General features: G+C 38.9%; 1 non-coding gene across 1 annotated transcript; it reads right to left on the bottom strand.

Moving 5' to 3' along the window:
• Positions 1 to 19,890: 19,890 nt before the first annotated feature.
• On the bottom strand, positions 19,891 to 20,018 carry LOC127537640 (U6atac minor spliceosomal RNA). The gene has a single exon (XR_007947421.1). It is a non-coding gene; the product is annotated as a U6atac minor spliceosomal RNA (small nuclear RNA).
• Between the last annotated feature and the right edge of the window lie 1,662 nt (positions 20,019 to 21,680).

The raw sequence follows: 21,680 nt of genomic DNA, 5'->3' as shown, positions 1-21,680 counted from the left end.
TACATATCAGATTTTTTTCACGAGTGTCCACTAAAGCACAGAGAATGACAATTCCAAGTGAAGCTCTACAAGAACTGTTGTGTTTTTGATGCAGACAGTAAAAAATAACACACATTTATACATGATGTAATGGCTAAAAAAAGGGGGAGGGGGGTGAGAAATCCTTGTGCAAAATGATAACTATTTTCTTCCCAGTTTAAATGTTGATAGATTGATTGACCATTTTCTTAGTTTTATCTTACAATTAATTTACCAAACTGTCTAATCTACTCTCAGTAAAGTTATAACAAGGCTTGTGTTTAACCGGTGTCACATCTTCCGCAAAAGAATCAAAACACAGATGATCAGCAGGAGGATGCAGAAGAAGCTAAAGCCTGATGAGCATCTCTGTAGCAAACTGCAATTTGGAAGCTTTTGAGTGCACAGAAAGCTTTTCTCTGCAGTCTGCATGATTATTTAAACATTACGTCTTGCAGACATTCATCATAAGTGGCCTGCATAGAGATTGTTGCGTTGCTCAGTAATATTTACACCAGAAATGCTGCTCTGCTGTACTGTGAAATCAGTCCACCACGGTGCACACAACACAACAGATGGTAACCTTGAAAAGAAGCAGTACAGAGTAAAATCCCACACTCTGTGCTCTAAAAAATACAATTCCTATTATGCATTGATTAGAAACATGCAGCAGACACTGCCCTGAGGCCATATAGGCCTTCTGAATGCTCCATAAGTCTATTTTTGTTGCTCCTCGGGTAGGTTACTATGACTTTTATATTATTTATTTCAAAGCGCCCAGATATTGATTATTTCACAAGGAAAAATGACAAATGGCAGGAGGGAATGACACGGTCAGCAGGTTCTATTAGAGAAATGATAGTGTTGCTCGTGGTTTGTTAAAAGGTCCAGTTTAGATACTTTATAGGTTTACATCCATCATCGTCTAATGACCTATTTGATGAAAAACACGCGCTCTGGTGACAACAGCCCTGTGCAGCCAACTTTGCTTTGTAATTGCTCTCATATTAAATATAGATTTTTGTTTTGATATCTTGTGAGAATTCCTTTCTGTGGGTCAAAATTGTGATAAAAGACATGGATGCGATGGCAAAAGCTTGGAGGGAGAAAACTGGAAAGAGAATGGGGGGTAGAATGGGGGGTGGAATGGGTGGGTAAGAGATGTTGGCAGTGGAACTGTAAGTTTGTTATTTTGAGTTCTGAGCTGTAGTGGAGGAAGTATTTAGATCCTTTACCTGACTAAAAATAGCAATAGTGCAATATAAAAATACGCAATCGTGCAAGTCCTGCCCTGTAAATGTCACTTGAGGAGAAGCACAAAAAAAGCATATTTTAAATTTGCAAAATGATAACCATAATGGCAAAAATACCCCTGTGAGTGTCATATACTATTATTATTATTACTAAATAGCATTTTGCCATTGTAGTTTTTCGAGGTGAAGTTATATACACAACTTTGTAGCTTCACCTGCACTAATGTACCATATTTTCCAAACTGGTAATGCTTTTTGTGCATAATCACAATATACATAAAGTAAGTAGCACCTAAAACTGTCGGATAAATGTAGTCAGTGACGGAGGAAATATTCAGTTTCTTTACTTAAGTAATAATACTAATATCAGAAGGTAAAAAGGATGTATTGCATGTAAAAACATTGAAAATGTTAGAAAATTATGGGAAAAATACATATTAAAAAGTGAAGCATTTAAGAAGACTGTCACATAATTCATCATTTTTACTCTGCCTCCTCGACGTACGTTTGTCTGTCTGTCTGTTTGCCTGTCTCTTCGTCACATTACTCAAAAACAGATTAATGGATTTGGCTGAAATTTTCAGGGGAGGTCAGAAATGATGCAAAGACCAAGTGATTAGATTTATCTCAGGTAAAAGTCTGGATCCACGGATTTTTAAAATGATTGCTGCCATCGGAAATGATACGACTGAGCAGCCTTGACAAAATGCTTTTCTAGTATTTACTATTGACAGTGGTTTTATGTATATACATTGATCATAATATAAGAAAAAATCTGATGTTCTGTATGCAAAATAATCTGTAAAGTAACTGGAAAGGTTGCTGAATAAAAATAGAGTGAAAAGTACAACTTTGTCTCAAAAACGAGGCTGAATAGAAGAAAAAGATGGGATGAAATATGAATATTCAATATACAGGTACTTCAAAAGGAACTTTCCACTATAGTCTCTGAGGTTGTGACTTGTGTTCTTGTTAAGGGATGAGTGATACTTAACACAACAAAACAGTACTATCAGTTTTATTAACATGAATCGTATTCTGCTGTGTTTCCAGCCTCTGTTATGACAAACTAAACACAGTGCAATAGCACGAAATGACTCTCTTAGGTAAACACGGATGTCGGCTGATGAAACATTATCCAAGCCTGCAAACTGTATGAGAATATTGTTTTCTCTCGGCATGAGGAAGTTTAAAAAAAACGAGCGCACAAAATCCTGTTAAGCAACTAGACCTCGGTGTCACACACTGAGTGGCATTTATCAGTGAACCCGTCCACCTTGTGTCCTTCTTGCACTTTTAACTGTATACACTCCAGCTGGAACGAGCCGTTAAACCAATGAAGGCCACGCTGAGATTGCTGAGATTTAAGTATTGCATTTAACTTGTAAAGGAATTGGTGGCCGTCCACTGACCCGGCTAGCTTTAATTGGGATTGTGCAGGTATTGATTGTAAGTGGCCGAGCGAATCTTGAATTACAGCCTGATTAGCTTTTACTTGGCCTTTTGCACCGGCCACTCGAAGGGAAGGAGCTCAATGTCATTCAGCCACCACTTGACTGGCGAGGAATCTTGTTTCTTCGCGTGTAAACAGGAAACGACATGTATTCCAGATGACAGCTCTTCTGGCAAATGTACTGGCTGTTATATATATTGAATGTTCACCCGACATGTTGTTTGACATGCACCTTATGAGGAGATGTGGGCCTATGGAAGATGTATCCTCCCTTTTTATCTCCCCTGCTCTCATTTTATCTACATTTTATCACCCCTTCTCTTCTTTTATTGTTTCTCAGCAGGGATGATGACCTCTGTGTGGTTTGGATGGAAGCAGTCACAGGAGTGATGTAGCCCTTTTTCTCCATTATGAGCAGCATCATCTGAGCCCTCAGGCACCCGGGCTCAATGTCCATCCTCTGTACCTCCAAAAAAACTCTGCCCCTGGATTGTCAGCTTTTACCTAGCCCTGCCTGTATGTGTCATTACAACTCGGTAATCTGGAGAGGGTAGCAGAAAAGTTCTCATCAGTGTCAGGCTGAGATATAGATATGGGCTGGGTAAAAATGGCCAAATGCACAGGCAGCAGAGCAGACCATCAATAAAGCAATTTCTTGTGTCATAACAGCCACGCTTTTCCTAAAGCCAACCTTTCAAAACTTTTCCCTCTGCAAATCGCTGCAGCCCCACCATTAGAGTCCTGCCTTGTGAATTTAATGGATTCCGTACAAATAATATTCCACCATAATGGAAAAGGTTGAAGTCACTGAAGACAGATGAAGTCATAAACACGTATAATTGAGAATCAAAGACCGATAAATTTTAAACTGCTATCCATTCTCTCTTTTTAGATGATGATCTATGTCAGCGTGGCTGCAGGAAAATGGAAGAGATTATGGGGGAAAATTATAACAATAAATTTTCTAAACATACACCTTGATTATGCTTCGATTTTTTGGAAGGGTAGAGGGTGAGGGAGGGGGGGCTAGAAAGAAAGCCGGGATTGCTGAAAGCTTGCCGGCTAAATGGCACCATAAAATAGGTTCCCTGCTCTTTTGCCTGCAGAGCGTAGGCATGCCTGGAGGTGTGATTTCCCCCCTCTAAATGGGGGAAATGAATTGTGTAATTTATTGCAAACGTGCACACAGTGAGATTAGATCAGCATATCCCATCAAAGGAACAACAATCAATCAGCCTCTAGTTAACAGCTTGAAACACATAAACCAGGGCACCTAATGGCTTTCCAATTTAACAGATTGATAGACTTATCCGGTCCTAAGGGATGAATTAAGAAAACCGGGTACTTTCACACAGGCACTGGCACTTTTGACAAGACCTTTTCCCCCCTCTAGCTTACTTACCATCTTCACTTCTGAATGTAGAGATAAGGTTAACCTGGAAATAAAGACAAAGTCGGTTTTCCATCTTTTCCACCCTTTTCTTTCCTACTTTCTGTTTGAGAAAGCACACTGGAGCTGATTTGTTATTCAGATGAGGCGGGAGTGGAAGTGTGTCAGATGTGGAGAATGGGCTCATTTTAATGACCTGATTATCGCGGGTCATTTGGAACTGTGAAATCAAGGGAGCTATTCAAAGCCACTTAACAATATCTAAATGTGACCCTGGCGACCCATTCAACCAAGAATGTAGTTTAAAAAAAGGGAACTTGTTTGTTTCATATCTTATTAATCACATAATTGACAGATGCACACTCGTTAGCAAAAATATTTAAGGATTATTATGACATTTTGGGAAATGTACTGATAGGCTAACTTAGCATGAAGGCTGGAAACAGGAGCAGACGGCTAATCTGGGGCAGTCCAAAGGTAAAAAGCATCTTTATAGGTCACATATAATATTAGAACTGTTTACAAAAATGATTTCAAATGTAAAAATGCCAATTAACCATTTTGTGGGGGCTCATAATTCAGTGGGAATCATTTTTATGCCACCAGTTTAGACTGCAGGAAATGGCTACACTGAAGAAAATGAAAAATGTAACAGTAGTTTTTTGTTATTTTGCACTTTTCCTTATTTTGCGAAGTTACAGGCAATTACTAAAACAAAACTCCCAGGAAAATTATTAATTATATTTTAACAGAAAAACAGAGATCTCTATCTTTATAAAAGATAATTGATTTTTTACAGTGTTCAATTCTAAAATGAGGCTATATTTTTACTGTCTTTAAATAGCAAAAAATGGCAAGTTTTTTTTACAGATATTTGCTGTTTTTTGAAAGAAAAATTATGTATACTGAGGACTCTAAAATAGTAAATAATTTTATAAATTATTATTTGCAGATTTTCTGTTTTTCTTTTGTTATTTACAGATAATATCCAGTAAAATCACATTTTAAAAGAAAAATTACATGTTGCCTGTAAAAGTAGCTTAATATATAAATAAAATCAAAATAAATAAAAGTAATTGCCACATCCAAGATAAGTAATACCATTGATTTTGAATTTTCATAACCGACTGAGCAGGTATGACAGGCTGTACCACAAAAGAAAACATGTTTAAAAAAAAACAAACTTAAAGGAGCATCAAAATGGTTCATTTTACTTTTGACAATATGAGCGTTGTTATAATTTTCAGACCCCAAAACTTTAAGACTTGCCCTTATTAAGCATTGTACATGTCCCATAATATATACTCTGTATCAATGGCATTGTGGGAAATAACAGTGAAAATTTCAGGCTTTTATCTTTAATAGTTTCTGAGATATTGTCAGACAAACGTAGCCTCAAATTTTCAAATGTGCGAGAAATAAAATGGACTGAAAATGAATTGAAACGCAAAACTTTAAATGTATATGTATCCTGGAAAATAATTTACATATCAGTCTCAAATTTCACTGATGCTATTTTAAGAAGCCATATTTCATGATTTGAAAGCTTCAGGCAAATCAGAGAAGATCCAGCAGAAGGCTCCTGATAATTTGAGATGGAATAACCCATGACTGAACTGAAACAATCAGAAGCGATTATTCACTTTGTTACTGTTAGCAGTGTGTGCCACAGTGTGTCTGAACATCGACATGATCATATAACTCACATAAGTGAACAAACTGGCTACAAATCTTGGAACAGAACTGTTTAATTGAACTATTTAAAATGGCAACCAAACTAAAAACACCTGCCTCGACTCTGACACATTCAAATAAGGTTAACTGCTGCACTGTCTTCTAAAGAGCTTGGCTACGAACCCAGAGCCTTGACCCAGAGAACTTGTGTCATGCACACTCAGTGTCACTATATTATCTTGTCCCCCTTCATGGAGACAGCTGATCTGTCCGTGTCACTGCATAATTGAGGAGCTGTTGGTATCAAGGATGTGATCCTGAGAGGGATGAGAAAGTGTTACCCTAGACCTCCACTAGCAGACTGGAGGAACCGACTTGAGTGAGGCCAGAACCACAGACAGGGTGCATCCACAGGCCGGAGAAGTCTGACAGTCTCTCAGACGGTCCCATGAAGCCGCTGGCCCAGAACATACACAGCACACGTAACTGACGTGTACGCTCCAGTGTAATGTGACAGAAGTCCACGTTAAAGAGTCACCAGATCTTCTCGTTAGAGTTACATATGTGCAGGGCGTGGGTCCATTTTGTCTTCTCCCGGACACATCCGAAAATAGATTGAGATTCAGCTCATGGGTTAGGAATGAGCCGAAATCGATTACTGATGGATCAATAAATTGGGTAATGAATAAGAGCCCATTAGTAACCAATCAAAACTAATAGCGCTTTAACTGCCTCTTTGTTGCTGCTTTTCCATCAGCTGTCTGACACATAGGAGCGATGGATGCTCCAGAACCAAAGAGGATAGCAGAGAAAATGAGCAAACAGGCACAAGATGATTAAACTCAACAAGAATCTCCAGGTCAAAGAACGAAAAACACCTCTTCCTACTTGACACAAACATTCACGTCCTCCCTGTAGACACAACTTTGCTGACCCTCTTGTTTGGTCTGTGAACGTATCAAGGAGCTCACAGCCACAAAGAGCAGCCAAACATGATTGCCTGCCCCCCTTTTCTTCATGACAGACAGTAATTGGTGTTTGTTTGCTCTCTTCTCTCCCTCTCTTGTGTCATGGGGTGGTAAAGAGTGCTATTACTGTCAGCTGCTTAGTATGGCTCCTCTGCCTCCCCCAGCAGCTATCAGGACTGACTAATATGAGGAAATTTGAGCGGAGGACTGCACACAGACACGGTTACACCAGTCAACCACAACATTCAAACCACCTACATGTTGTTTACATTGTCCTTGTGCTGCCAAAACAGCTCTGAAGGTGTCCTTGAATGTCATAGTCCAAGACTTTAGCAGTAAATCCTTAAAGTTGGACAGATGTCTGAGGAATTTGGAGGCCAAGTCATGATTGTCAAACCATTGCAGTACCATTTTTGCACTTTTAGCAGGCTTAGCAAGAGGTTACTACCAGGGAATACCATTACAATTAAACTGTGTATGGAATCAGCAACCATGCTTAAGTTTAGGTACAAGTCAAACATCCACATGAAAGTCTTTTTCAGAATATTGCCCAGAGACAATATCACAGAAGCTTTTGCCAGCTTAGTTCATCCTGCTTCATTCCTTCTTGCACCCGGCCGTCCTCATAATGTCAGTGGTCCGATTCTGACACTTACTTGTCCATTGTAGGTGCTTGGAGCATTGGTAAGGGGTCAATACTTGCCGGTCTGAGACTATGCAGCCCTTGACAAAGCAAGCTGCAGTGCAATATGTGCTCCCCAAACATCAGTTAGCTTTGGATGGCCATTACCCTACTACTCAATGATTGCCCAATGCCCTTCCTTAGACCACTGTTAGTAGGTTTTAACCACCGGATGTCAGAAACACCAAATAAGACCAGCGGTTTTGGAGAATTTCTGACCCAGTTACCCAACCAGCACAATTTAGCCCCTTTCAGTATTGTACAATCACATGTATTTGCCCATTTTTCCAATTTTTAACACATAAACTTCAAGCACTGACTATTGACTTGCTGCCTAATACGTCCCGCCTCTCGAAAAATATCATTATAGTGAGATAATTGATGTTTTTCTCCTCATCTGCTGGCGGTTTAATGTGGTTTCTCATCGTCGTCATGCATTCAAACTGATTGTGCCTTCAATGTAGGTGTATTTTTATATATTCATGTATTTAGTTGAACATGTATAGACAAAAGTGCATGTACACCATCATCTTTTGATATAAAGCCAAATTTGCTGCAGCAGTTTGATGAAAACCCTGCCATGTCTGAACATGACGGTGCCTCCTGACCGCAACCCTATTCAACAACATCGGGATGAGCTGGATCACGGACTATGAGTCAGTCCTTGTCACCCACCACTCTTGTGGGTGAATGAGAACAAACTCCTGCAGCCAGGTTGAAAAATGTTGTAGAAAGCTTTTCCAGAAGAGTGGAAGTTGTTATAGCGATGCATTTATACCCCTTGGTTTGGAATGAAATGTTCAGCATCACGTACAATATGGATGTAACGGTCAAGGCATGTAATGTATCGTATAAGACACCTTAGTAGTAAAAATGTTCCCTCCTGGGTATGATTGATTTATCATGGTACTTACTAGTACTTGCAGTGAGTTGAAAAAGGAATATTTGAGATAATTAGAGCAGGAATAGACTCATCCTGCATCTGTCTTATTGTCCATTCTTTCTTTTAACTCAGTGATTCTGCAAAAAATACACGCAACAGCATCAAACACTCCCCAAACAAAAATCATCTGAGTCACATCATCATTTTTCCTCTCGCTAAGTAAAAATGGAACCCATGAAGGACCAGCACAAATCCCTAATGGGTCTCTCTCAAAATCGCTCTCTTAATACATCAAACATTCACACCAACCCTTGACAACTCTATCTTCCTCACATCTTAACGCACCCCAAAGTCCTCGGGGCACCCAGGAAAATTAACCATTTAATAGCAATAAATAACAGAGTCTGACTCAGGGGGACTTCAAATCACTTGCTCTCTCTCAGACACACACACAAAGACACACAAACAAAGAGTAGCCTCACATAGCTGATTAATAAATACAGTCCAGTCAAATGCTTTGTAGGTGAGATGTCACATTGTTTTTTCATTCATGACTGCTTTTAAGTTTTTAAAGTCATGAACCCTTATTCAGAGGGAAGAACAAGCATTTACATTAAGGTAATTAAAATTTGATCAAATTCTTTGGTAGAAATCACACATTTCCACAACAGCATTAGCTGCTACACTACAAATAGACATTTTACATGAAAAATATGATCTTATGAAATAAGCTGCTTTGTTGTAAATTGAAATACCTAAACAAAATATTGTAGATTAGCTGCAATTAAATCGAACACATAATATGTCAGTGAATGCATCACGGACGTATTATATGACCACCAACAGTAAGCACATGCTAGAAATGTTATTTGCTTTATATTTTCTTTCTAGATTTTGCTAATAATTCTGACCTGCATTTTCACAATTTACATACAGAATATTTTTTGTAATGCAGCAACCTGGCGCTTCCTCCATCACTTTTTACCTAAAGGGATTTGTATAACCATAAAGCTGATTCTGGGCTATTTTCGGCTTTTGTCCAGGCATCCTGACATTTATCTTTCCTGTCAGTGACATTTCTATTAATACCTCTTTCTTCTTTCCTTGTTTTCTCTGTTTGTTTGTTTTTTTAATCTCTCTCTACAATGTACACGGTCACTGGGCTTTGTATTAGTCAAAATGGAACATTGATTATTTGTAAAAACATAAGTGCAAATCAAATCAACATTGCGTCAGGACGAATGAGAGCTGCCTACCTGTGCGCACGCAGAAAAAGAGGGCAGTTATTGACCAATTGATTTGATGTGAAGGAGGGGCATTCTTTTTCCCTACAGTGGAAAGACCTTGACTGTAAGGCTAGCAATCACTCCGCCACCTCACCTCCAACTACAACTACCTCTAATACCCAACTGTGTCCTCAATCTCCACTCCAGCGGGCCCAAGTATGCAACTTTTCCGTCAGCACCGTTATGTATTTGGCTTTCTATTTCACTTTAATAGGGGAGAAATTGGCAACATATTCTTTTACAGCCCCATGGCACCATTAGAAAGCCTGCTGTCATTTGGATTATTTATGAAAAACTATTTCATGCTTACTTACATTTGCCGCTTATTTTCCCCCAGTGTGACCTGCAGCAGATTTAGTTCCATTTTGAAAGCCTTAAAGCCAATTCTTTATGTCTGCAGGTCAGCCTTCTCGATTGAGTCGAGATTGAAATACCAGTGTGTAGTGGGAAAGGTATGGCAAGAGGAAACCAATAGTCTTTTAGTGTGCGGGGGACTGCAGTAAAGAGAAAAAGGAAAGAGGGGGATACTGAAAGAGGTGAAGCGATAGAGGGGGTGAGAGAAGGGGGAGGAAGGGGGTGATTTTAGGCGGATATAGAACTGGAGACACCTGCAGAAATAAGGGGCAATGCAAAGGCGGCAGCAAAAGTTGAGGAATGAATGGCGCACAAACATCCAGCTGCTCGCGAGCTGCAAAGACAACAAAGACTGGAGAAGTACTGAGTCAGCAAATTGGCTTTGAAAGTAAAAGCAGAAAAGACATAAAAAGAAAGTGGCCTTAAATCTGCAAGATTTTATATTTGGTCCAACAACATGTCAAATGTGGCTGCTAGCACGGTGTTTTACAAGGACTACAATGATAAACTTTGCAGGGGTGTTTTGTTTGTGGTCCCCCCCCCCCCCCCCCCCGTGTTCCTGGAATCTATACTCATATTCTTGTCTGTACAAGAAAATTGGTAATCTTTGTCTTTCAACATATCAAATAAATCAAAATAAAGCTCTCCGCTAAGGAGCTCGACAGGGCTAGGACAAAGCAGTCACACTCCCCTCGCAGCATGCATCTATACTCATAATCCTCACAATCCTCATACTGTATGAGATGGGGTCTTTCACTCCTCATTGAACACACACACACACACACACACACACACACACACACACACACCCACACACACACACACACACACACACACACACTTTTGATCTGGCTTTGGCCTGGGCTTTATACAGTGACCTTAATAAACTGCGGCGTGGCCGGGCAGGTTTGTCACTGTCACAGGTAAATGATGTAATTAATGAGTGTGTAGTGGAGTGGATGGGAGCTGGGATGTTAGGTTTTAAACACCTCTCCAGCTGACTGGATTTGGGGAGGCCCAGCTGGACACAGCCAGTGGATCAATACAGGGTCAGGGGTCAGTCAACCCTCCCATTACGGCTGAGGTAGCTCCCATCATCGTCTGGCTAACGATGCCTGCAGGAGGGCCGGCGATGGAGGCACGGCGGGGTGCAGCTTCTGGAGCTTTGAACTGAGGCTGGTGTGGTTTCTGGAGTTGAAGCTTAAAACTCCTCTCTGTAACATTTGTTAACACTATTGATATGCATATCTGTACAAGTGAATGATGTAATACCCAAATGGCCCTTCATAATCTGTTAGTGATAAATGTCGATCAGCTTCCTTGGCAGTTTAAAATGCACACTTTTGACTGGAAGTGTGTATTCTCACACACTGAAAAAGCTCAGCGCTATTGTTAGAATTATTCTTGTTGCTCCAAGTGCAGTTTCCTTCATGTTAGAAATACGGCACATACAGCGCCCTCCATAATTATTGGCACCCCTGGTTAAGATGTGTTCTTTAGCTTCTAATAAATTCAGTTTTTTTTTCTAAATAATATAGGACCACAATGAAAAAAAGAGGAAAATCCAACCTTTAATTCAAGTGCATTTATTCAGTGGGGAAAAAAATCACACATTAAGAAACAATTCTTTTAACCCCTTTTGCCAACAAAAGAGCACCTAATCTTGTCCTATAATGCATTTTTCAACATTTTTCAGTGTGAGAGTATGCTTCTGCAATAAAAATTGAATTCATTTTAAGGCTTTCAACACATCTTAACCAGGTTAAGGAGGGCGCTGTATTACCAATGTGGCATATTCCATCTTGCAACACATTTCTTCATAAGTGCCACAAAAAGATGTTTGCTTTGCTTGAAGGAATAGATGGAAATGGATGAAATGATGTCACCACTGTGGTTGACCATTTAATCTAAATTCAGACCGTTGAATTTCAGAGCAATAGAAAAAAAAACTGTTGTAAAGATTTCTTGCAGTGCAGCTAAATGCACTCACAGATCAGAGCTGGATACAATGCATAACACCACAGCGTGCCGATGTCGATGCTGTTGTCAAACTAAAATAACCCGCCTGTGTTGCAGATTGACTCTACATAACAACCCAACTGTATCTGCAGCGATGGCCTCTGGCTAATGTCAGTACTGTTAGTGACAGAAAAGAACAAAGAGAACAGCAGGGGAGCGTTGGTTTAATCAATAATTGTAAATCTATTGATAGAGCTCATTATGTTACACTTTTTGTAATGCTGAACGCTATCAGATGTAATGGACCTAAGGTCATTTTTACTCCCCTGAAATAACAGGAAGTGAGTAAAAATGGTGCCTACCCTCTTACACAGAGTTCTTTACTGATTACCCAACTGTAAATTACAACTACAGCAGAATTACCCTGAAATTGGCTAATTTTCCTCCAATAAATGTTTATGCTGGCTCTACTTGATCTGTTATAGTTTTTGTCAATGTCATTAGGCTGTAAACTCAAAACATGGATTTTTCTCATGGATGTGAGAATACTGCGTCATTGCCTCTTTTTTCTTTAAGTAATATTTAAGTAAGAAAAATGTGTTCTTGTATACAAAACACTATCATCATTGTTTGCTGAAAATAACAAAATACAGTTGTCAATATTGTTAAAGTTAACTGTTGCTTTATGAGGTTTGTATTCTGTTTGCTGTTGCAGTTTATTTATATTTAAATGTTGTTTGAAGATCTCGTATGAATTGGTTATTCTGTACCAAATATAATATTACTTTATCAACCCAGATTTCAATTTGCTAAGGGGAATTACACTTTCCTAACAGTAGGCTGTGATAAAAATAAGCCATCCAGCATTTGTTTTTATTCTTGACTGCAGAAATGCTTTGTAATTCATTGCAATAACATTAGTAAAACTTTAAAGAATATTCAGAGTTTCCCTTTAGAAGGACTGAAGCCTCATTAATCTGAACCATCCCTCACATTAGTTCTGTCCATTTCAGACCACTCCACCACGCAGACTCAATAGCCACTCCAGCAGATCCATACAGAGATAAAAACCCAACAGATCATTTAAGGCGCCCCTTACATTTCTTGGAGCTTTGAGTGTTTTTTATCCTGTAGGCGCCAAAAGGAATGCTGCGACCAGTTTTGTTCATGATGTTGATACATTATTAATATTACAGCAGGGGAGCATGGGAAATCGTTCCTGGCCAGATTGTGTTTGATCAATATCCTCAAAGGGCAGAAGCATCATTAATCTAAAACTTCCCTCACATTAGCACGACTGTCCAATTCAGACCACTCAGACTCAATAGCCACTCCAAGTGATCAGATTAAGGAAAACTGGCCTCTCTTTTCTTAATAATGTTAATGCATTAGGATATTAATAAAGGTCCAAATTCGTAACGAAATAAATGCTTTGTAAAAGTCCCTATAAAATATTCAGAGTTTATTTAGAACTTTTTAAAAGGTTTTCTTGCATACAAATAGAAGGGGAACACTTTATTACTTTGGAGGTCTGCTGCTCCATGCAAAAAGCAATTCAATTAACCTCGTGCCAACACTTAATTAAATACATGGTTGTATTTTTTTAAAACAAATTTATTGATTTAGATATAACTTTAAAGTTGCAATCAACATTTTTATGGAATGGATTGACATAATAATGTTGCATCAACCTAATAATGTGTGCAATTGAAACAGAAACTTCTGTTAGCTGATTAAATCTGTGGTAAATTGATTAAATTGCCCTGATAATATTTCTTCACCTTAAGTTTGGTATTTTAAGCCAATAAAAACTTAAAAACGTATGTTTATGCTGCAAAAATTAAGTAAATGGTTGTTTAAAATAGTTAGACTATAGGAACAACTAGTTCTGCTGTTTCACCAAAATTAGTTTAAGCATAACTACATTAGAAGCTATCATAACTGAAAAACACTGATACAAACTGCTGTGATAGCTTGTTGTTGTTACTGATCTTATTTGTTTTTAAAGCGTGCAGTTCAAAATCATGAAAATACTTTTGTTTTTTAACAAGATGGGAATTAAACTGTTCTAATTATAGCAAAGTAAGGGAAGTTTATTCATATTCTGCAGCGCATTTCAACAATAAAGCAATTAAAACTGCCTCAAATGAGACATAAAGCATTGTTACAACACAACAAATCCAAGAAAAAAATGGGACATCAACTGTATTTTAAATTATGTCAAGAACGTACTTTACATTGACGTTATAAAGAGTTGTTTCTGCTGCACTAAACTGAACTGAAAAGGCGGATCTGAAATGATTGGTCAATTAACTGATCAGTCAAGTGAGAGAAATTTAATCAGATGATATTTTGATTGAGTAAAATTGGCAAACATGCAGGATTTTCTGCATGTCTGTGACGGTACACTAAATATCTTGCACAGCTCGTCAGCTGACAGAAGCAATGTGAAACTCAAGATATATGAAAGATTTTAAACAATTTTTGTACATTTTATACACCAGCTGCTTAATTTATACCCCAATATCACTAAAGCAAATTATTATTTGCAGCTGTAACTTAGAGATTGTTCTGTTTTGTTTGAGTTCGACATAAGACGATGATTTCTAAGATCGCTGCTAAATGTGAGCAGGCAGCCGTTCGGTTAGTTGATGCTCTACGTGTTATCCATTGGTGTTTAAGGATGTGCCGGTGGATGCACTATATTATCGTCCCGTGGACAGGCTAATCCATTACCAGCCTTCTTGCAGCACGAGTAAAATGCTCATATTAGAGCAACTGTGCGTTCAGAGGCATCATTCAGGACAATGAGCTATAGCCAGAGAGTGACAGGCTAGAAAAATGTCCCCACTTTTCAGGCTGTACAAATGACGTTTGGCCACGATAACTCACAACTGGACACTTCATTTCAAGTTGGGAGCTAGCTGACCAGTCAAAAGCTATTATACCATCTTCTTTATTTGTGGCCCATGGTTTTGGTAGTGGGACCATCAAATAAATACTGCTAAAATGCCACTTCAGTCAAAAATATTGGCCAATTCCTCCTCTGTCGTGACGGGGTCCGGATGGCAACCTGTTTCTGATGGTATAAACCTTTAAGAGTCAGGTGGGCGGGCGGCTGGCATCCATCAGGCCCAGCAACACCATGAGTTAGTGTTGGATACATATGCAAGTGGATGAGAGTGACCACTGCTGCTGATCCCTTGCAGCCATTCTCAAAGCATAATAGTCAAATGAATTGATTACCAATTTATCACTGGGGAATTGCTTGCTTAGAGGAATAATCACTCACCGATAAAGAAGAAATGGCTATGAATACATTTCAGGGATGACAATCTTTGAGAAGTAATAGTATAATTTGTCACTTGTGACAGTCTATTTGATTGTTCTCGATATTTCAGCCTGCTGGAATATTGGACAGGATCACGGAGGGTTGGCTGAGGTGTGAGTGAATTCGCAGACTCGTGCTTTAATACGGTAATAAGGCAGTAAGAAGAACACACTTAGACTTCCTGAGGTGACAGCAGCTTTATCGCGCATCGCCTCATAAAGTCCCATCATATCTGTTCGCCACTATTATCAAATGGGTGTTTAGCGTGCCTCTGTGTGTCCCTGTGTGGGTGTGTGACAGAGAGAGAAAGAATGAGCGAACACAACCCAACTCGTGTGTGTGATGACGTTAAAGCACAAAAAGATCAACGTGAAAAGTGAGTTGATCCTGGCTGAGAGTGAAAATATTGTAGGACCACAAAGATTTTGAGTTTGTAAGAAAAATAAGCCCATCCTCCCACGCCGAAGTGAAACATTTCTCTTTTTGTTCCCATTCCCTGCTCAAACCCAGGCAGCTGTGGTCAAACTTAGGTCAATAAAATGTCTGTCTGTCCATTGAGTTGCCACATCTATCAAAAGATGAAAGTTTGTCTTTAAAGGAGAGATAGAATTCAGCGCGCAGAGAGTGGGACCTTTCCGTGAGGCATGCAGGAAATTAATCAAGGAAATGGGGTTTTTGGTGTGCCTATATCACATCTAATCTATCCTTTGTCCACATGTAGCCGGCTCCAAGCCTCACCAATCAAGAGCGACACGCTGGTTTTATGAAAAGCCACTTGTTCCCTGCATAATTGGGGGGTCTCACTGCCGAGTTAAATGGGAGGTGGACGTGGAGGGAGGGGCAGTCTTGTTTGCCCATGTAAAGTGTGATCCAGATAATAGCATTCTCATCAAAGGCGGCAATTACATTCATTACAACGGTGCAAGGCACGCCTGCAAGGAAATTAAGTGGTGAGAGGAAAGAAAAGCTTAATATATACCTCCTTTATCCTATCCCCCACCTCTCAGTTCTTTTTCAAATGCTCCACGTGGAGCAGCAGACCTCAAGAAAGAAACAGTCTCAGTCGAAGAAGAATAAATCTCGTCAAAGTCCCCCTTCACCTTTCTGGCTCCAAGAGGTTCCTGTCTACCGTTACTATGGCTGCACTTGTCTGGGATTAAAAAGCTTTTCCAGAAGGGTGATCTCTAATGCAGCTTTTACACAAGCCCAACAAATGACACCAAGTCTTAAAAAACTGCTTAAGACCTTCACTAAATTAAATTCCAATTTCTTTCAGGGAGGGAAGAGCAAATGAATTGTCTTGTGTGGCGTTAAACCGCAAACAGCCTGTAAATCAAGCGGTTAAGAGGAGAAGGGAACCTTTTCATTCAGGGCTTTTAAATCTGAATCAGAGCAAGTGGATAACACTGCAACCTTCTCAAAGGCAGGTGTTATCCCGGAGCCCATTCTGCATGTGGCAGTGAGTACATTCAAACTCACTCATATAATTTAGATAAGTCTTGTAAAGGTTTGGAGTTCAAGTCAGGCCTTTAGAAAATGTTAAGTATATGAGTAATTGTGTCAAAATAGAAACGCTGGAGTGGCACGTTTGATTTAGAATACATTAAATATTGTGTATTTATGTTACACCAGACAATAACAGTTTTCTACATGACAAAACCGAATTATCCTTTTAAAAAAGCCAGAAATAAACCCTTTAACAAAACAGCTTAATGTAACATGAAGTGAACATGCAAAATGAAGTGTTACCCAGTATAGTATTTTAATTAAAATGCCACATTGCTTCTAACATCAGGAAATGCTTCTTAAGAAAATATGTCAGTTCATTGTTTCAATAATTCATACGGCAGGAATTAAAAACAAAACTCCTGAAACAAATGAGAGCACCGAGAAGTGAGCGCTTTGTCTTTTCCTGCCGACAAATCATTGTGGCCGTGTGTAAATTATTCAACAGGATCAGGCCCCGCTGGAAACCTGAGCATAATTAAATTGCAATAAAATAACATTAGTGTGGACAGGCTGTTAGAAGGTGATGTAATTGGCTGCTCCGGTGGTCATGGTTCAACTGAGGAGGTCGACTGTCACGTCTTCTGCTGATCCTGGGACTGGAAGCTGACACAGACGGGCTGTACAATGAGCTGTACACAATTACAGGCGTGTTTTGTGTAATCGTAATGAGGAAAATAAAAGATACATGAACTTATGAGCAATACTAGCCTGTATTTAGGTTTGAGTCTTGTGTCAGGTGGAGCACTTGTGTCTCAAAAGAGCATAAAGGAGAATGAGAGAAGCCTGTTTCACCACTGAGGCATTTGCACCATCTAGTGTCCAAACTGTGCTCACATGTGCAAGAAATAGCAGGTGCACATGCTCTGTTGAAATATGTCACAATAGCATTTTAAAATCTTATTGATTCTCCAAAAAGCACATCATACATAGGCCTAGTTCCTATAAAGGATATAGCATAGATAGGCAGATAAACTGCCAACACTAAATGAGCATCTCACGTTGCAAAGTGAAGAGTTCACCAGCAGGAGGTTTACATTACTGCTCTAACGCTGTTGCTCTGACAGTAGCAGTTGTAATGTGGTAAAAGGATACAGAGGTCTCGCTCCGCTCGGCCATTTATCATCTTCTCCTCACTGGTTTTCCTACAACTTTGACACAAATGAGGCAACGCGATCTTCGCCAAGTGCCTACTGGTAAATTATTGATTGTGATAAAACATGAATTAGTCAATAGCTTTTGAATGTATTGCAGTTGTTGTGCCTCATTTGCCACTTGAGCATAATTGCGAGCTGTACGTCTGAAAGTGTGTCATGTCACGTCATGTAAATGGAGATAAGCTTATTAGCTTGTGGCAGGAGATGGGTGCCTCAAATCTATTTGAGATCTATTGGCATAATATCTATATATTTATTGGTTTCATGCAATGCAACACTACAGTGGCAAGTTGCAATTTTGGAACAATTCAGCCATACATGTTCGAATTAGAAACAAATTCTGAGAAGGAATAACAACTTGACAGGACTGATTCCTTATGATGGTTATGTATGAAACCCTGACAGACTGAGTCCATATTTTTGAGACTATTGTTGGCAGCCTATGCCACAGTTTCAAGGTGGAAATGCTTGGCCATGTTTACGTTTTATTATGCTCATGATATGTCTTTTAGCGTATTTTGAAAAACACCATATAGATATGTTAACAAAATAGCAAAACTGAAATTTTTATTTTATGGGAATTTTCCCAAAAAATGTATGCAATTTTCTGGCAAATTTCTGGGAATTTTCTGGAAATTTTATGGCAATTTTCTGGGGATTTTATGGCAATTTTCTGTTAATTTCAAGGAGATTTTATGGCAATTTTCTGGGAATTTTATGGCAATTTTTGGTCAATTTTATGAGAATTTTCCAGTATTTTTTTTTATTTTATTTTATGGGAATTTTCATAGACTTTTATGGCAGTTTTCTGTGGCAGGGCTCTCTCTCTCTTTGCAGGTGTGTACTGTGCTGATGAGGAGTCCAGGTGTGTGTCATCTGTCTTCAGCAGATCATGTGCAGGTGGAGGCCAGCTAATCAGGTCCTGGCGTCCTATAAGAATGGTTGTCAGTCGTCGTCTGATGCTGGACGTTGCTTTTGGTTACCTGACTCCTCCGGCTCCTTGGTCTGCTCCTGGTCCTCCGTGGATTCCGCTGGGTCAAGGAAAATCATCTGTTGTCAGGCCCCCTAGAGGCAGCAATGTCCCCCAGCCCTGGTGTCATCAGACGCAGGTTATACTAAGCTCCCTAGGTTAGCAGAATCAGAATCAGTTTTATTGCCAAGTAGTACATCCTCTGCTGTGCCTTCTTGGTTATGGAGGTGATGTTCATCTCCCACTTCAGGTCACAGGTCACATGACACAGCATAGCAGCTGCGTTGAGCAATTTGGGTTGAGTTTTTGAGTTTTAGTGCAGAGTTCTGGTTGCTTAGTTTTTGTTAGTTAGATTTCTCTTGTTATTTTGTTCTCCTGCCTTGGTGTTACCAACAGTGGGCTAACTTTAGCTTTTCGGTTTGTTTTGTTATTAGTCTTCCCTGCCGCTAGAGGCTCCTACGTTGGTTCCCTGAGTTCACCCGGAGTTGTACAGCTAGTTCCGGTTCCAGTTGTAGTTCTGTATTCTTCCTGGTTCTGTGAATAAATTTGTTGTTGCAAATCTGTCTACTTGTTCATTTCCTGCATCTGAGCCTCCAGTACCCGCTGTAACATGTTTTAAACAAATATACTAATAGAAATCATATATATATATATATATATAGATAGATAGATATATAGATATATAACATTTTATTATATATAATAAAATGCCCTATATAATTTTATTATATATTATTATTAAAATGTACGTAATAATAGTAAAAGAGCAAGCAAAAATGATTGTCATCATTTTTCCAAGAACAGAATAGTGCAACCACAATGAGTGCAAGCAAAAAGAATAAAGTGATTATTATTTATATATGCAAAGAGCTGTAAAAGAACAGTGTTGCATTTTGTTGACTGATCAGGAAGAGCTGTAAAGCTGCATGGTGAAAACATGACACACAATGTGAGATATGTAGAAATGCAGTTAAGTAGTGAGGCAAATTGTGGAAAGTTAAATGAATGAAAAACATGGTTAGAGATGTCACGAAGTAGGTGACAGTGCCTTAACCGTATGTGTGTTGCAGGCCACAAGGGCCAATTCCATCCTTGTCAAGGGGAGTGCTAACCTTCTCTCCTTTCATACAACACATCTGACTGAGATGCTGACGTCACTTTATAAACACGGAACTGAAGAACTAGTTTCACTCATGGCACCACTAGCACTACATAGTTTTATATGTTATTAGGAAAGCTACGTTATCTTTCCAATACACTTACCGGTTTTAACGAAACTATTATTACAAGTTTTAATTTGACGTTTGTATATATATTTGTTTGGATACCCACAATGCACTGCCTGGTGGATTTCGATCTCATTGGTCGAGATAATCACGGGTTGCAAAGCTCACTATAAACTCGTCTAGATGTACTTTCTTGGTACGGGCTCGATGTAATTTCTGATAGAAGGATAAAAAGAACCCTTTTTGTTTTTTAAATGCGGGCAGCAGAATTTGTGGAAGGTTTTATGAGGCTGAAATATGTTTAGTGATGTTGTTCCTGTTTGGGCCGCAAGATGGCGGCCAAGGTTCAGGTCAGACTGACATCAATATGTTTTTGACTCAGTTTGGAACTGTATGTGTGATATCAACGCAAGAAAAACATCAAGCGGTAAATCAATCCAACAAAAAAAAATCAAGCTGTAGTGATTAATTAGAGAATCTTTATAGGAATATCCTGTAGGCAAAAATTTTATTTATGTTATTTAATGTTTAGGATGTTTCAATTTGTCATCACTATAATTTGTGTTTGTAAAAAAAAAAACGCTTTAAATGACCTTAGTGGAAGCTTGCAGTGACAATAATTCATTTAATCTTATTGTATATGTTTTTAACTTCAGGTGTATTCATCCCTTTAACTCATTTAAACAGACGTGTCAAATTGCCAAATGGACCTTTGGAAATAATAATTATTAGACCACCCATTGTTTTCTTAAAACACAACATTCTTCTGTGTTGTTGTTTTTTACTTTGCTGCACTGAAATCCTTCATAGATTGCCTAATGTTTACTTTGTCTGAAACATATCAAGTGCAAAATCCAAATAAATGTACACACACTACATTTGGAAAGATGAGATATGTCAGTGTCAGAGACTTCAAGGGTAAAGTCCAGATTGACATCAGAAAGAACTGGATGAACCGAGATGGGGAGATGAAGCCGGGGAGAAAAGGTATCTCCCTGAGATCCTGAGCAATGGAACCAACTGAAGGACCAGAATTCAGAAACTGACAATGCCATTAAGAGAGTATAAGCATCCCTTTCAATGTTATCTGTAAACTAAATGAACATGTTGGCTAATTAGCTTTGTCAAGGATCACAAGAGTGTAGGCTATTACAAAAGATTCGGCTGAAGTTCAGATGAAAAATTTAAAACATTCCATTAAAAACTAGTGAAATTTCCCCAGAGGTTGAGATAAAGCTTGAATACAGTGCAAGTGAAATGTCCACATCAACTGTTCAATTATTTGAACAATTTTAAGTTTTACTATATTTTGTTTCTAAATTCCCCCCTTCAGTCCACCCTTCAACTCAGTTCAGGATAATCCTGTTTGTATCCCAGTCCTACTAAAAAAGTTTTGGACAACACATCGTCTGCTCCTGGTTTCATCCTGATCAAAACCGAGTCTGGATTATTTCACCTTAGCCGATTTCAGGATCTTTTTCTTTTTCTTTTGACTAACCCACTTTCAAGATTTGAACCAATATGAACAGATTACTTAGGACCTTCCGGTTACAGCCTCGTGTGTAGGAAC

Source organism: Acanthochromis polyacanthus, chromosome 15 (genome assembly GCF_021347895.1).
Source record: "Acanthochromis polyacanthus isolate Apoly-LR-REF ecotype Palm Island chromosome 15, KAUST_Apoly_ChrSc, whole genome shotgun sequence".
NCBI lineage: Eukaryota > Metazoa > Chordata > Actinopteri > Pomacentridae > Acanthochromis > Acanthochromis polyacanthus.
Note: the sequence above shows the minus strand (reverse complement) of the source record. Positions and strands in the feature narration are given on the sequence as shown.